We start from the raw sequence: 16,725 nt of genomic DNA, 5'->3' as shown, positions 1-16,725 counted from the left end.
CAGCCATTCTCCAATTGATGGACATCCATTCAGTTTCCAGTTTCTAGCCACTACAAAAAGGCCTGCCACAAACATTCGTGCACATACAGGTCCCTTTCCCTTCTTTATAATCTCTTTGGGATATAAGCCCAGTAGTAACACTGCTGGATCAAAGGGTATGCACAGTTTGATAACTTTTTGAGCATAGTTCCAAACTACTCTCCAAAATGGTTGGATTCGTTCACAACTCCACCAACAATGCATCAATGTCCCAGTTTTCCCACATCCCCTCCAACAATCATCATTATTTTTTCCTGTCATCTTAGCCAATCTGACAGGTGTGTAGTGGTATCTTAGAGTTGTCTTAATTTGCATTTCTCTGATTAATAATGACTTGGAGCATCTTTTCATATGACTAGAAATAGTTTTAATTTCTTCATCTGAGAATTGTCTGTTCATATCCTTTGACCATTTTTCAATTGGAGAATGGCTTGATTTTTTATAAATTAGAGTTAATTCTCTATATATTTTGGAAATGAGGCCTTTATCTTGATGACTTCTTAAAAAAAATTCTGGGATGCATTTTTGCTGCTATTATTTCTGATCCTGTTCAAAACAGATCCATTTATGGTTATATTAAGATTATATAATGGTTATATAAGCTATATAACTTTTGGTAAGTCATTTGGGCTATTTGATACTCAGTTTTTTCACCTTTAAAATAATGACTATAGTTGTGGTAGCTACCTTGTAGAACTGTTGTAGCGATCAGATGAACTAATGTGCTTTGTGAAACTGAAAAACTTATAGATTTTTGTTTTTGAGTCATTTTAATCATGTACACCTGTTTGTGACAAAGATACTAAAGTGCTTTGGGGGGAAGATACTAGAGAGATTTGCCATTTCCATCTTCAGCTCATTTTATAGATAAGGAATTGAAGCACGCAGGATTGGGTGCCTTGTCCAGGATCATAGAGCTAGTAAGTATCTGAGGGCAGATTTGAATTCATGAATAGGAAACATCTTCATTCTAAACTCATTCCTCTATCCACTGTGCCAGCAACCTGCCAAAAGCAGTACATAAAGATGTCAGCTACTGAGAGGGGAGTGGAAGCAGTGATACATAGTAAGAGAGTAGCTAGTTATTAGTCTTATTTTCAGTCCTTTATAGAGTCCCAAACTAAAATGTTGGTACAAGTCCTACAAGTACGAATTACTTGAAAGATTAACCATGCCAAGATTTAGGTTTAGTTTTAACTTTCTTCCTCTCTAAGAGGTTTAAATTTAGCTCAATTAGGAATTTTTTTTCAAGAATGTAGTCATGAAACCTCTGAACAGAGTCTGACCAAATGAAACCCCTTTCTAGTTCAAGATAAAGTGGAAAAACTTCAAGAAAGGTCATTCTCACTGGGATGAAAAAAGTATTCAGCCTAGCTCAGATAAACTTTGGGAGAGCTGGTGAAAGTGTCTTAATCACAGCAAATCAGCAACTAAGACCCTTAGTCCTGACTCATTATAGAGCAAATTGGGGGGCAGCTTCCAGTTCCAGTTCAGAAGACCAACTCTGTGAAACCTGGCTGTTTCCTGCACAGAGTAGACAAAGTTATCCACTGCAAACATGAGGGTCCTGTGCTCAAAACTAAAGCTCAGAGCTGCAGAGGAAGCTTGCTTCAGTGACCCGTATCCAGGAGAAGAACTCAACCTTAAAAGTAAAAATAAAATAAAATAAAATAAAAAGGAAATACTAAAGGTAAAAGAAAGAAAATGAGCAAGACACAGAAAACAATCGATCATAGAAAGCTACTACGATATCAGGATAAACCAAAACAGCAATTTACAAAATGTCCACAGAAATAAATCTCAAAGAGTGATATGAGTTGGTCTCAAGTCCAAAGAAGATTCCTGGAAGTGCTCATTAAAGACTAAAAGTAAATTAAAGAGGTAGAATTTAAAATGAGAAAAGAAATGAGAGATATACATGAAAGAGTCAACAACTTGGAAAAGAAAAAGAAAAAAAATGTCTGGGGGGGAAAAAAAAAACCTTTAAAAAGCAGAATTAACCAGATCGAAAAAAAGAGATACAAAAACTAACTGAAAAAAAATCACACATTAAAAACAGGATAAATGGAAACTAAGAATTTTGAGATAACAAGAATGAGTCAGACAAACTAAAAAGAATGAAAAAATGGAAGAAAATATGAACTACCTCATTGGCAAAATATCCAGCTAGAAAATAGATCCAGAAGAAACAATTGACCTACCTGAAGGCCATATATTAAAAAAAAAGTGTGGACAACATTCTTCAAAAGATCATCAAGGAAAACTGCCCCAATATTCTAGAAGTAGTGGAGGAAATATTTATTTAAAAGATACCACAAAAAAAAAAGCCAATGAAGAGAGAGATAAAATTCCAGAATTACAATCTTAAGGAAAAAATACTGCAAGCAGTCAGACAAAAACAACTGAAATTTTGGAACAACAGTCAGGATTACCCTGGGTATGGTAGTTTCAACAATAAAAGACAAGAATTATTAATTATAATATATATGATATATAATTAACTGTTAATTATTACATATAGTATATAATTAAAGTAATTAGATTAGGCAATGAGAAAATTAAATCCTCACTCTTTTCAGATGATATTATGATATACTTAGAGAATTCTATTTTTTTTTATTTAATAGCCTTTTATTTACAGGATATATACATGGGTAACTTTACAGCATTAACAATTGCCAAACCTCTTGTTCCAATTTTTCACCTCTTACCCCCGCCCACCCCCACCCCTAGATGGCAGGATGACATAGATGTTAATATATTAAAATTAACTTAGATACACAATAAGTATACATGACAAAAACATTATTTTGCTGTACAAAAAGAATAGACTCTAATTATTGTACAATTACTTTGAAGGAAATCAAAAATGCATGTGTGCATAAATATAGGGATCGAATTTAATGTAATGGTTTTAGTCATCTCCCAGAGTTATTTTTCTGGGCATAGATAGTTCAGTTCTTTACTGCTCCATTAGAAATGATTTGGTTGATCTCGTTGCTGAGGATGGCCTGATCCATCAGAACTGGTCATCATCTAGTATTGTTGTTGAAGTATAATGATCTCCTGGTCCTGCTCATTTCCTCAGCATCAGTTCATGTAAGTCTCCAGGCCTTTCTGAAATCATCCTGTTGGTCATTTCTTACAGAACAGTATATTCCATAATTTTCATATACCACAGTTTATTCAGCCATTCTCCAACTGATGGACATCCATTCAGTTTCAGTTTCTGCCACTACAAAGGGCTGCCACAAACATTCGTGCACATACAGGTCCCTTTCCTTCTTTATAATCTCTTTGGGATATAAGCCCAGTAGTAACACTGGGATCAAAGGGTATGCGGTTTGATAACTTTTTTGAGCATAGTTCCAAACTACTCTCAAAATGGTTGGATTCGTCACAACTCCACCAACAATGCATCAATGTCCCAGTTTTCCGCATCCCTCCAACAATCATCATTATTTTTCCTGCATCTTAGCAATCGACAGGTGTGTGGTGGTATCTTAGAGTTGTCTTAATTTGCATTTCTCTGATTAATAATGACTTGGAGCATCTTTTCATATGACTAGAAATAGTTTCAATTTCTTCATCTGAGAATTGTCTGTTCATATCCTTTGACCATTTTCAATTTGAGAATGGCTTGATTTTTATAAATTAGAGTTAATTCTCTATATATTTTGAAATGAGGCCTTTAATCAGAACCTTTGACTGTAAAATATTTTCCCAGTTTATTTTCCCTTCTAATCTTGTCTGCATTAGTTTGTTTTGTACAAAACTTTTCAGTTTAGCATAATCAAAATTTTCTATTTTGTGATCAGTAATGATCTCTAGTTCTGCTTTGGTCATAAAGACCTTCCCTTCCACAGGTCTAGAGGTAAACTATCCTATGTTCCTCTAATTTATTAATAATTTCATTCTTTATGCCTAGGTCATGAACCCATTTTGACCTTATCTTGGTGTACGCGTTAAGTATGGATCAATGCCTAGTTTCTGCCATATTAGTTTCAATTTTCCCAGCAATTTTTATCAAACAGTAAGTTCTTATCCCAAAAGCTGGGATCTTTGGGTTTGTCAAAGACTAGGTTGCTATATTTGTTGACTGTTTTGTCCCTTGAACTAATCTATTCCACTGATCAACTAATCTATTCCTTAGCCAATACCAAATAGTTTTGGTAACTGCTGCTCTTAATATAATTTTAGATCTGGTACAGCTAAGCTACATCATTTGATTTTTTCATTAATTCCCTTAAAATTCTTGACCTTTTGTTTTTCCATATGAACTTTGTTGTTATTTTTTCTAGGTCATTAAAATAGTTTTTGGGAGTCTGATTGGTATAGTGCTAAATAAATAGATTAGTTTAGGTAATATTGTCATCTTTATTATTTCTCGCCCTATCCAAGAGCATTTAATATTTTCCAATTGGTTAGATCAGACTTAATTTTGTGAAAATGGTCTATAATTTTGCTCATAAAGTTACTGATTTTCCCTTGGCAGATGATTCCTAAATATTTTTATATTATCAGTAGTTACTTTAAGTGGAATTTCTCTTTGTAACTCTGACTGTTGGATTTGTTAGTGATATATAAGAATGCTGATGACTTATGTGGGTTTATTTTATAACCAGCAACTTTGCTAAGTTGTGATTATTTCTAATAACTTTTAGCAAGAATCTCTGGGGTTCTCTAAGTATACCATCATGTCATCGGCAAAGAGTGATAATTTGGCTTCCTATTGCCTATTCTTATTCCTTTAATCTTTTCTCAGCTCTTATTTATAGCTAATGTTTCTAATAAATATTAAATAGTAATGGTGATAGTGGGCAACCTTATTTCCTCCAGATCTTATTGGGAATGGTTGCAGTTTGTCTCCATTACATATGATCTTCTGCTGGTTTTAAATAGATGCTGCTGATTATTTAAGGAAAAGTCCATTTATTCCTATACTCTCAGTGTTTTAATAGGAATGGATGTTGGATTTTATCAAATGCTTTTCTGCATCTATTGAGATGATCATATGGTTTTGTTAATTTGGTTATTAACATGGCCAATTATATTGATAGTTTTCCTAATATTGAACAGCCCTGCATTCCTGGTATAAATCCTCTTGATCATTTGTGTATTATCTTGGAGATGATTTTCTGTAGTCTTTTTGCTAATATCTTATTTAGATTTTAGCATCAATATTCATTAGGAGATTGGTCTATAATTTTCTTTCTGTGTTTTCACCTCCTGGTTAGGTATCAGTACCATGTCTGTGTCATGAAGCAATTGTTGGACTCCTTCATTCCCTATTTTATCAAATAATTTATATAGCATTGGGCCAATTGTTCTTTAAATGTTTGGTAAAATTCCTTAAATCCCATCTGGTCCTGGGGATTTTTCTTAGGAGTTGTTTAATTGCCTGTTCTATTTCTTTTCTGAAATGGGACTATTAACAATTACTTCCTCCTCTGTTAGTCTAAGAAGTCTATATTTTGGAGGTAGTCATCCATTTCACTTAGGTTATCAAATTGCTAAGTTGAGCAAATAACTCCTTTTCATTTCTTTTCCTCTTCATTGGTGGAAAGTTCTCCTTTCTTTTAAGACTACTAATTTCATTTTCCTCCCTCCTTTTTCTAATCAGATTTCCAAAGGCTTTCTTTTTATTTGGCTTTTCTAGAACCAACTCTATTTTATTAATTAGTTCAATGGTTTTTCTTTCAATTATTTTTAATTTCTCTTTTATTTAAATTTCCAATTTAGTATTTGATTGGGGGTTTAATTTGGTCTTTTTAGTTTTTTAGTTTGAGAATTCATTTCTTTTCTTTCTCTGTTTTATTCAAGGCTCTAAGGATATAAATTCCTCATTTGCTTGGCTTCCACAAATTTTGGTATGATGTCTCATCATTGTCATTATCTTAGTGAAATTATTAATTGTATCTATAATTTGCTGCTTACGTCATTCTTTAAGATGAGATTATTTAGTTTCAATACTTTTAGTCTACCCCTAATTTTTTGTTGAATGTAGTTTTATTGCATCATGATCTGAAAAAGCATTTCTTTTGCTTTCTTGCATTTAATTTAAGTCTTTATGTTAATATGTGGTCAATTTTGAATAAGTTCCATGAACTGCTGAGAAAAGCATATTCCTTCTATCTCATTCAATTTTCTCCAAAGATCCAACATACCTAATTTTCTAATATTCTTTTACTTCTTTAATTTCTTTCATTTGTTTGTGGTTTGGTTTGTCTAATTCTGAGGTGAGGTTGAGATCTCCTACTATTACAGTTTTGTTGCTATTTCTTCTTGCAATCTTAACTTCTCCTTTAGGAAGCTGAGTCCATACCCTTGGTACAATTTTAATATTGATATTTTTTTCGTTGTTTATACCTTTAGGATGTGTTTCTTCCTTATCTCTTTAATTGGTCAATTTTTACTTTTGTTGATTGAGATAGGATGCTTCACCTCTTTGCTTCACTGAGCATAATAGATTTTCTCCAGCCTTTTACCTTTCTCTATAGTATCCTCCTGCTTTAAGTGTTTCTTGTAAACAACATATTGTAGGGTTCTGACTTTTGATCAGTCTGTATCTGCCTCCTCTTTGGGGAGTTCTCCATTCAATTTACGGTTAAATTACTAAATCTGTTCTGCCATCTAATAACCCCAGATTGTGCTTTTTATTCTTGCCTCCCAACCTCTTTCCCTTTTAAACTTATGTACCCTCTTGTATTCACGATACTTATTCTTTATAATCCCTCCCTCCCCTTTGGTCTTTCCCCTTCCTTCCCTTATTACTCTTTTTCTTTTCCTTTTCCTCTCCCCGTTTTAATGAGGGCAAGAAGAATTTTCTCTAAAACAAATTCAATTATTTTTTCTTTGAGCCAACTCTGATGGAGTAAATTTACACAATGTTCCTCTCTAAATTCCTCAGATATGATAACTTTCCTTAGCCTTTTTGTGGGATGTGGTTTCCTCTTTTATCCCTCCTTCCACCTTTTCTGCCATCATCCCTTTTTCCATATCTCCCTTTTTATGTTATATCAGTACAATCAAATTTTACATGTATTCTTTTGTATATCCACAGCAAATACAATTCTAAGAGTTATTTTTACCTTTTCTGCATCTCTTGAGTTCTATTCTTGGAGATCAAATTTTGTTTAATTCTGGTTTTCTTCAGAAACAAATGGAATTCATTTTTCTTAAATGTCATCTTTTCCTGGAAGTAAATGCTCAGCTTAGCTGGGTAGTTTATTCTTGGCTGCATCCAAGTTCTTGTGCCTTTCGGAATATCATATTCAGGCCTTCTTTCCATTAATTGAGGCAGCAGATCTTGGGTGATCCTTTGTGGCACCTCGGTATTTAAATGGTTTTGGCTGCTTGTAAATTTTTCCTTAATCTGATAGTTCGAAATTTTGCATCCTTAGGGGTTTTTTTTTAGGGTTTCTTTCAGAAGGTGTTCGATGAATTCTTTCAATGCCTATTTTCTGATTCTATACATCTGGGCAGTTCTCTTTGATGATTTCTTGTAAAATATCTAGGCTCTTTTTTCATCATAGTTTGGAAAGTCCAATAATCCTCAGTTATCTCTCCTAGATCTATTTCAAGTCTGTCGTTTTTAAATAGATAATTATGTTTTCAGTTTGTCATTTTTTGTTTTGTTGATTGATTCTTGCTGTCTCAATGGATCATTAGTTTCAATTGTTCAGTTCTAATTTTAAGAATTATTTTTTCATTACTTTTACTTCTTTCTGTATATGTCAATTGATTTTTGAATGTTTTGTTTTGGTCTGGAATTTTTTCCATTTTACTATTTTTTTTTAGTGAATTATTTTCTTTCAATTAGATCCTACTTTCTTGTGAGTTCTTTGTCTTTTCAATTCCAAATCCTCTTTCTAATGAATTCTTTATTTTCCAATTTATTTCAGGAAGTTTTTCTTTTAAGGCTTCTCTTTCTTTCCCTTTATTCTAACTCTCTTTGAGGACTTTTAATGGTCTCTTCTTGAGACATTATGTACAGGAGGACAGTCTGATGCATTTTGCTGTTTGAGGTCTCTTCAGGTTTGCGACCCTTTTCTGCAAAGCTGTCGATCTTTTTCATCTTTTATTCTTTTTAAAGCTTTGGGTAGGTCTCTAGGCAAGGGGTTCCAGATTCCTCTGAGAGCGGGAAGATTTAAACCGATTTCCGGCTCAGGGTATGGGAATTCTCTGGTGAGTTTTCCTTCCCAACAGGAAGTGGATTCGCACTGGCTGAGCTATCAAACTGTTAGTAGGGCTTGAGTGGATTAGATTGCCCTTGGCTAGAGACTAAGGGGTGAAATGTCCCACTCCCAGCGAAGCCTCTTGTGGGACTGTGATATTAGCAGCTGACCGCAAACCACAGACTGCAGACCGCAGACCACAGACCGCGACCGCCAGACCGCCGCAAAACTCTGCCCAGCATTCTGCCTGATGCAAATCGGCCCTGGAAAGCTCTATGGCCCCAAGCCAGGCTCCCCACTGTGCAGCTTGAGGCTAACCAGGCTGCTCCTCCTGCTGTGCAGGATCACAACTCCCCAAGGAGAAGCCCTGTACTGCGAGTTGGGGCTGCCTTTGCTGAGATCTGTGCCTTCACCCTCGGTTTGAGACTCTCCTCAGAACCTAATTTCTCTCCACTCTGCGCCGATCTCCCCTGGCCCCGAACCAACCTTTTTGGGAGACTGCAGATTTTCTTGCGGTGAGTTGTTGTACTTCTTATCTTTACAATTGAGCAGTCAAGACTATTTTGAGGCTCGATATAATATTGATAAAGAGGGTAAGAGAAGAGCTTAGAAAGTCGCGTGTGTCTTCTCCGCCATCTTGGCTCCGCCCCTAGAGAATTCTAGAAAAGCATCCAAAAACCTACTGGAAATAATTCACAGCTTTAGCAAAGTTGTGGGATAGAAAATAAACCCATACAGATCATCAGCATTTCTATATATTACAGACAAATTCTATCAGCAAGAGATAGAAATAGAAATTCCAATTAAAATAACCAGGCAAAATAAAATATTTGGGAGTCTATCTGCCAAGACAAACCAAAGAACTACATAAACACAATTGCAAAATACTTCTCACTTGAATAAAATCAGATCTAGAATAAGAAAATAGCAATTGTTCATGGGTAGACTGTACTAAATAATAAATAGTGAATAAATAGGTAATTAAATAGCTAATAAAAATGACAACTCTGATGAAATTGGTCTACTTGAAGAAAAAAAATAACATAAAAGATAGTAGCTTAGCAGTACCAAAACTAAATCTCTCTTATAAAGCAACAGTCATCAAAACCTTTTGGTACTGGCTAAGAAATAGAACAGTGGATCAATGGAATAATTAATCAAGGTCTATAGTAATCTAATGCTTCATAAATACCCAAACTCTAGTTTCTACAATCAAAATTCACTATTTCACATAATTTGTTGGAAAAATTAGAAAATAATATGTCAGAAACTTGGCACAGACCTACATCTTACATCCCATACCAAAATATTATCAAAATGATTACATAATTTGCCTATCAGATCTTTGGAGAAGGGAGGAATTTATGGGCAAGGAAGAACTAGAGAACATTATAAAAGGAAAATTGGACAACTTTGATTATATTAATTTAAAAAGGTTTTGCACAGACATAAAAAAATCCCAATACAAACAAGATTAAAAGAGAAGCACAATGCTGGGGGAAAATCTTTGCAGCCAGTGTTTCTGATAAAAGTCTCATTACTAAAAAAACATAAAGTATTATGTCAAATTTATTAGAATACAATTCATTCCCCAATTGATAAATGGTTAAAGGATATGAACAGACAATTTTCAGATAACAAAATTAAAGCCATCTATAGTTATATGAAAAAAAAAGTTCTAAATCACTTTTGATTACAAAAATGCAAATTAAATCAATTCTGAGGTACACTTCTGAGATTGGCTAAAATGAGAGTAAAATATAATAATAATTGTTGGAGGGGATTTGGAGAAAACTGGGAAACTAATTCATTGTTGGTGGAGTTGTGAAATGAGCCAACCATTCTGGAGAGCAATTTGGAACTATGCTCAAAGGGCTATAAAACTGCCCAATCCCCTTGACCCAGCATTGTCATTATTGGGTCTATATCCCAAGGAAAACATAAAGAAGAGAAAATGACCCACATGTGCAAAAATGTTTGTAGCTGTTTTGGGGATAGCAAAAAATTAAAAATGAATAGATTCCCATCAATTCAGAAATGGCACAATAAATTGTGGCATATGAAGTTAATAGAATATTTTTGTTCCATAAGAAATAATGAGCAGGTTGATTTTAGAAAAGCCTGGAAGGATTTACATGAACTAATGCTGAGCAAAACAAGCAGAACCAGCAGTATATTAAACACAATAACAGCAAGAATGTGAGATGATCAGCTATGAGAGACTTGGTTCTTCTCAGTGGTTCAAAGATGGAAAGTGATCTCAATAGACTCTGGACAGCAAAGACCATCTGCATCCAGAAAAAGAACTAAGGAGATCAAATGTAAGTCATCACATGCTATGTTCACTTCTTTTTTCTATTTTTTATCTCTCTCATGGTTTTCTCTTTTACTCTGATTTTGGACCAATGTCTATTAAAAATAAATAAATTTACTAGAAAATATAATGTATTCATTTGGGTACCCAAAATGGTTGAATAAGCAGTAAATGACCTTAACTTTTCTTCATTTCCTCCAAACAACTATGAAATACCATCCCCAAACAAATCATGGAACAGCAGCAATAAGATGACATGAAATAACCTTTGAGTCCAAGACCCTTGAAAGACCAGGAAGAAAAGTCTCTGTCACTCAGGTAAAATGGGAGCACACTCCAAAAGAGGAAGAATCCCAGAAAGCCAGCAACAAGCCCTTCCTCAGCAAATGAAAAATAGATCCCAAATTGCAGTGGAGTAGAGCAGGCAAACACTAACATTTGAACCCCCAAGAGCTTTAGTATAGCCAAGGGACTAGTCAGACTACAGATGTGAGAACTGTCACGTAGCCCCAGCCAAAGAAATAGAAGCCAATCCTACAGGTGTCTAACCAAATAGCAGCCACAGTAACTGGCATCTGTCATGTGCTTCAGCGTAGCCTTAAACAAATAGTCACAGTGGCCAGAACATTCTGTGCTTCAGTGTATCACTGGGGAAATAAACATACCACCAAACACATAACCTCTCAGATATATCACATCACCAGGCACCAACACCAGAACCCCAATGCTGCACCAGGTAAACTGCCAAACTTCTATAGCCTCCAGCAGTACCAGCCCCCACCACCTCACTGCACCAGTGCAGCACCAGTCAGGAAGATCCCACTTGGACCTTAGGGAAATATCAGTGAAGCAGCAGGTAACCTGTAATTTCTGGCACAAGAAGCCTAAGATAGTGTCCCTTCCACCCCGAGGAGAAGAATTCACATTTGAAAGAAAGGGAAAAGACCAGAAAAGATAAGATAATAAAAACCAACAATAACAACTGAAGAAGCTGACTGTAAAAATTTACTATGGTTACAAGGAAAAGATAAAGATACAAACTTGGAAGAGGATAATAATGCCAAAACACCTATGGGAACCCCACCCCCAATAAACAGAAAGTTTTCTCAAGCCCATAAAGACTCATGGAATAACTAAAAAAAAAGAACTTAAAAAAAGAGATGGAAAAAATGGGAAAAGAAATGAGAGTGATGCAGTAGAATTATGAAAAATAATAGGCAATAGATAGTTTGGGGAAAGAAAATAACTGCTTAAAAATAGAATTGGGAAAATGAAAAGGGAGATATAAAAATCCACAAAAGAAAACAATTCTTTGAAAAGTACAATTGGCCAAATAGAAAAGAAAGTACAAAACTAATTGAAAGGAAAGAGGGGATGAACAGGAGAAAACAACACCTTAAATGTTAAAATTAAATAAGTGGAAGCTAATTATTTTATTAGACATCAAGAATCAAAAAAAATTAAAAGTATGAAAGAAATTAAAGAAAATTTAAAACACATGGGGAAAAATTAAGCTGGAAAATAGTTGTAGAAGAGACAATATCAGAATCATTGAACTACATGAAAGACATAATCAAGAGAAGGACCTGGACTGTATCTTTAAAGAAATGATTAAGGAAAACTGTCCTGACAACACAGAACCAAAGGAGAAAATAGGCATTGGAAGCATCCGTGAATCACCTCAGGAAAGAGATCCCAAAAAATAAGCTTCAAAGAACATTACAACCAAATTTCAAAACTATCTGGTCAAGGAAAAAATACTGAATGTGGCTGGAATGAAACAAACCAAATATTGGGGAGCCACAATCAGGATTATACAGGATTTAGGAGCAGCAATATTAAAAGATTAGATGCCATCAACCATGATATTCTTAAAGGCAAAGGTGCTAGCAATACAATCAAGAATCACTTACGTTGAGAAATTAAGCATTATATGTTAAGGAGAAAAATAGATACTAATTAAAATTCAACAAAATGCAGTCAAGCTTTCATAAAAAGACCAGGACTGAACAACAAATTTGATCTTCAATATTAAGACCCAAGAGAATCATAAACAGTTAATAAAGGAAAAGAAAACACAAGGAATTCAATAAAGCTAAATTGTTTACTATCTTACATGAAAATATGATAATTGTAATTCTTTTCTTTTTCTTTTGTTTTATTTTTCATCTAATTATATTTTCATTTAATTTCTAAATTCTCTTTCCTTCTCTTCTTCCTCCCACATTGAAAAGGCAAGAAATACAAAATCCATTATAAATATGGCATAATGAAAAATGCTTTTCCAATTTAGCCATTTTTTTTCTTTTTAATACACATTGTTTTATGAATCATGTTGAAAGAGAAAAACTCAGAGCAAAAGGGAAAAACCATAGGAGAATTTTTTTTAAAAAAATTGAACGATAGCATGTGTTGATTTATATTCAGTATCCTTAGTTCTTTTTTTTTCTAGGTGCAGATGGCATTTTCTATTTAAAGTCTATTTGGATTGCTTTGGATCACTGAACCACTGAAAAGAACCAAGTCTCTCACAGTTGATTGTCTTATATCATTGCTGTTATTTTCAACAAAGTATTCCTGGTTCTGCTTGTTTCTCTCAACATCAGTTTGTGCAAATTTTTCCAGGCCTTTCTAAAATCAGCTTGCTCATCATTTTTATAGAACAATAATATTCCATTGTTTTCATATATGACAGCTTGTTGAGCCATTCCCCACTTGATGGGCATCAACTCATTTTCCAATTCTTTGCTACCACAAAAAGAGCTGCTATAAACATCTTTACATATGTGCGTCCTTTTATCTTCTTTATGATTTTCTTTGGATATAGACTCAGTAATTACAATGCTGGGTCAAAGGTTATGCAGTTTTATATCCTTTTGGGCAAAGATACTTGTAATTCTTTAAAACATGTATTGCTAATTGTTCAGCTAGCTGGAATATACATAGACAGCAAGTACGGGCACAAGGAGTATTTGAGGGAATAACAAAAAACAATTAAATGAAGAGAAAGAGGAGTGTACTACATATATAAAAGGAATGGAGAGGTAAAATGTTGCAAATTATTTCACATGAAGAGGCTCAAGTGGAGGAAATGATGGGAAGGTGGGCAATTGGTAGTGTTTGAATCTTTCATCAATATTGGTTCAAAGATCAGTTGAATATGGAAATCTATCATCCAATGGGGAAGTAGAAAGAGAACAAATTAAGTAAAGGGTAGAGGGCTGAAATAAGGGAGGGCAGATTGGAGGAGGCAGTAAATAAACAAAACACTGTGGAGAAGGAAAAAGGTGCAAGGAGAGAGGAGAAAAAGAGGAAAAAATAGAAGGAAGGAACATATACAGTAATCATATCTGTAATGTGAATGGGATGCACTCTCCCATAAAACCCTTCTATCATAGCCCTACAGTCTCCTAAAGTTCTACAATTATTTAAAAAGTTCATCTGAAAATTGTTTCATCTTTTCAAAAGTGAGAGCTCCCCTTGATGATTTAAGTGTCAGAGGCAATATGTGACCTTCAATTTCTGTGGAAGGCTTTTGTTATGCTATATCTCAGCATTGCTGCCTTAATCTTAACTTCCCTTCCTCTCTCTTCCCCTCCTTTCTCTTCTCCTGCCCTCTCCTTCTCTCCCTTCTCTTCCTTTTCATATTTTATTAAATCTTCATGATATGGATCACTCAAGTATATTTCCTTCCTTTTTTTAGGAGTAGGAGTGGAAAATATTTTTTTCTATTTGTTTTTTACTATTAATATGTATCTCTACCACAAAGCAAAAGAGACTGAAAAAGAACTCAAATCCTTTCATTTCAGGTATCATTTAAGATCTCAACAGTCATTTTCATAGTTCTATTCTGGTATATAGTTTTAAAATCATTCCTACAGCATATATATTTCAAACAGAAATCTGAATTTGGGATCTCATTTGCATAGTCTCTCTAATTTCTTCATAGTATATGTGGTTTGAGGTAATTCTGGCCACGGCTTTCTTCCCATCGTCTGCCACCATAATCTAGCATTTGCTCCACTAAAACAAAACTGAAGCCAAGAAAGAAACTTTCTCTGTTTCTTCAGTTGTGGCTTGAAACTGAAGTCTCCACCATCTTATCATATGAATTCATCATTGATTCAGCACATATCCATAAGGATATGTCCTGACAATGTTAGTGCTTCTGAAAAACAAGCTCAATTCTGGTATGCTGCTTTGCTTCTGATTCTCTGGCAATGAAGGCTGAAAAGTTGTACTCACCATTGTATGCCTAACTTAGTTTATTATGGGTCAAGTTGGCACCATTTGAGGATGTGGCATGGATGCATGAAGTCCCTGGAGGACCTTATAAGGGACACCATTATTTCCAAATTTCAGACCTGACTGGTTCATTAAACTACTGCACTGAGTGATATAACTGGGTTCAGATTGCTTTTACTTAACTCTTAACTGCCCAAATTCCCCAATAAACACCTTGATGCTCCTCTCATGACTATACAATTAGCTGTGCCTGCTAATCCTCCCCAATGCTTCTCACCATGCAGAGAAAGATTCAAAGATTTTAATTTGCTAATCACCTCATTTTGATGGTGTGGGGGATGCTAATCATCTGTAGACATCTGTAATGACCCTTAGACAAAACCCGGGAAAACTGAATCAAAGCTTTGACAAGGGAAGGAGAGCGGAAACCGAAGCCTTAATTGTGTCCGTGTGAAGTGCACTTTCCCCTTTTGAATCTTTTGTACTAGAATTGCATAATACATCATAATGTAACTTTTATGGATAGACCCCCAAAATAACTTTTTCCCCATCTTTCTCAACAAATGAGCAGGCCAGATTTGTGAAATATTTTGAGGGATATTGACATTATGGTGAAAATGTAGCAGACAAAAGGGTAGGGAGTGCTTTTGCCAGTTAAATTTGGCTAACCTGAAGAAAGCCTATTATCAACACAGCTATGCTTCAGTGAACTCCCTTCTACTTTTGTTGTCATGTTTCCTTTTTATGGTTAAGTGAACCTCAAAACAATGACAAAGAAATATGCACTGACTCACATATTCCAAGAAATAGACTGTACTCTCATCAAATAGAAATAACGGTACTTTAATTCTTGGATTTTTCCACATTTTTTGTATAAAGCTCCTATTTGTTTTTCTGAATCTGTTACAGTTCGTGCAGTTCTGCCAAGGGGGAAAGCTTTGCAGGATATTGCATCTTTAGCACTTGAAATATTAAGATCTCCAGAGCATTTAAAAGGTAAGCTTGCCTCCTTGCAGTATTCCGAGTTATATGTTTTTTTTTCCCTTATGGTGATTTAAGTTGTCTTAGCTAAAGGAGGTTTGATTCTGCAATTATACCATACCAGAGAAATTGTTTTTGTTACTACTCTTTATGTCTGAATCGTAAGAGGGGGAGAGAATAAACATAAGAGAGTATTTCTGCTACTCCATTAAATTAAAAAAAAAAAAAGCAAAACAGTAGTGCTTCACTTAAATTTTTAAAAAAGACAATCTAATTGTTGTGGTACTGGCTTGCTTGGCTAGTTCCCAGAAAGAAATAATTAACTAAAAGAAATGTTGAATATTTCACTAAAATTTTCTCAGCTTCTCACTGTAACTTCCCAGATCTTGTAATATGGTAATCTTTGGAGATGCTACTCTGTTACGTAATTCAGGAAGAAGAACAAAAATTGCAAGCATATTATGAACACAAGAGAGAGCTGTCAAATGTATATGAATATTTACTAACTCTTCTGAGTTGTATTTACTCATGCCTAAAACAGCCTTTATCTCTGGAAATATTTTTAGAGCACCTCATCTCATCATGTCTCTGCAAGATGGATATCTTTTAAGAGAACTTGAATAAGTTTAAAGAGTGAGAAAGAGAGCCAAAGAGGGTGCCTGATGCTAAGGGTGCCCCCACTAACTATCCTGCTTGCACATTGTGTTCTTGACTATGCAGATGGAATTCTTTCCTTGGGAGAATCTGGTAGCATGATGAATATTTTAACCCTTCTTTTCCAAATACTTGTTTTTCTAGCTTTACTCTTCCAAATCCCCTGTCACTATGTGATGTTTCCCTTTCAACTAAAGACAGAACTCCTTCTTATATTACTTTCCCTGAGGCACTTTGTGAATGTTGCTGGTCAATATTTCAGAGTGATACAATACTTCCTATCAGGTCTTGATTTTTCTCCACATTGTTTTTCAG

This window comes from Sarcophilus harrisii, chromosome 3, assembly GCF_902635505.1.
Source record: "Sarcophilus harrisii chromosome 3, mSarHar1.11, whole genome shotgun sequence".
NCBI classification, from domain to species: domain Eukaryota; kingdom Metazoa; phylum Chordata; class Mammalia; order Dasyuromorphia; family Dasyuridae; genus Sarcophilus; species Sarcophilus harrisii.
Note: the sequence above shows the minus strand (reverse complement) of the source record.